The 1,869-nt window shown below is 37.4% G+C and overlaps 1 pseudogene; it reads right to left on the bottom strand.

Annotated features, from left to right (window-relative positions):
- Window positions 1-1,451: 1,451 nt before the first annotated feature.
- Window positions 1,452-1,615, bottom strand: LOC142426942 (U2 spliceosomal RNA; annotated as a pseudogene).
- Between the last annotated feature and the right edge of the window lie 254 nt (window positions 1,616-1,869).

Here is a 1,869-nt window from a genome sequence, read left to right on the forward strand (position 1 = left end):
CACACAAGAGAGCAGCACTCCCAGCCACTCATCTATCACGATGGGCAGGCCGCAGAACATAGATATAGCAATCTGCTTGGCTAAGTCCTGCCACACATTGGGAGTCATGCAATCGGTCTCAGCAGGTTGAAAGCTGTGCACCCACGCACTGCAGAACGTTGCGATTATGGCAGGTAGGTGGCTTGGAGAATGAGAACTTCAGAGAGGTGGGAGTCCAGTGTAATGTGATGTGTGAATGATTGGAGTTTGTGGGGACACACACCATAATTGTATGCTTGGTGTAATGTCTGATTGTTGTGTCTTTCATACCCTCTGGAGGCCAGCCCCCCCATGTAAGTGATAACCCACTGGAGCTTTTGTTGTGAGTGCAATTGAAACATTTGAAATGAATAGTAACTGATTAATTGAAGCAGGCCACATTTTTGGAAAACAAATCAAAGTGATTTGCATGAATCACAATTTGTTACATAATACATTTTGAGGGCACAAATTACCTTTTTAAAGCATAAGACACACATATATACACAGTGGAAGAAACAGAAATATAATAAACTGCCTTATAACTACATAATTCACATTGAATACTGGATGCCAAAAATGATGTGAAACAAATGATTTTCCAATAAACTACTCAGGCAGAGCCATATCTGTTCTAAAATTTCAATGGAATATTATTTATGCTACCAATAATTCCTCACAATTGTTAACCATGGGATGATGGAACAATTTGTTTTACATATTAGTATGCAGGAATTCCATAGTCCCAAGTTGGGGACCAATTTGTAGTTATGTCCCAGAAGAGGTGGTAAATAAATAACAAGTCGGAGAGAAGATGGAGAAAAACTTTCAGAACTAAATCATTTTTGCCCCTTTACTTGGTTTTGAATAAAAATGGAACTAGTGAAAATATAGTTGTCAGCCTTCCAGGCGGACATCATCACCAGCAGGATCATGATCACCATCACCTTCACAAGGCTTTTCTCTGGGTTTGATATTAGCCATGCATTTAAAAAATAATTGTCCTTCATTGTTTTTTATTCTTTATTGGAATTACGCATGTTGATAAAAACTAGACTATACTAACACCGAGACACATGCAAACAACTAGATCTCCAGAGTCAGAAATAAACAAATGGTGGGTATTGTTCATTTTTAGATGGGATCTTGGTGTATGAGTATACACACATTCACTATATCCTTTGGGAAATATCTAAAATACACAAGTCTATTACAAAATGTGTGCCCTATATATTGTTTTAAATCTATTTCTTTTAAATATAGCAAAAACCAATCAAGGGTCCCTAATGGCGCAGTGCGCTATGCATTGGGTTCCTGATGGAAAAGTCTGTAGTTCAAACCCACCAGTCCCTCAGTCCGAGAATGTTAAGGTTCTCTGACAAAAATGTATGGTCTCTAGAACCTGATGGAGCAATTCCACTCTGTCATATAGGGTGGCTATGCATCAGAATGGATTCAGATGCAATGGGTGGATAGTTAAACAATCCCCTACCTTAATTTTCACAATAATAAACAAAACATATGTCAGAGAACATATTTATTAAACTGATAAGAACAGATACTACACTTGATCTTAGCCAAAAGGCCGAGAAGCGATGAGAACATATTTATTAAAAAAATTTTAAACCTACTTGTTTGATGATTTTGTTGGGATAAATTCCTAGATCTGCCTGCAGAGCACGCATTTTGGAGGCTTTGACACATTGCAAACTCCCCTTCCAAAAAAGTCTACTCCGAAGTCAATCCTCAGTTTTGTTAAGTTTCATAACTCCTAACTACAAAAGGACATACTCTCCTTTAATGTGTGCAATTCTTTTCTTTCCTTCATTTTTTAAAACATTTTTTAAATTG

Source organism: Tenrec ecaudatus, chromosome 14 (genome assembly GCF_050624435.1).
Source record: "Tenrec ecaudatus isolate mTenEca1 chromosome 14, mTenEca1.hap1, whole genome shotgun sequence".
Taxonomy (NCBI): domain Eukaryota; kingdom Metazoa; phylum Chordata; class Mammalia; order Afrosoricida; family Tenrecidae; genus Tenrec; species Tenrec ecaudatus.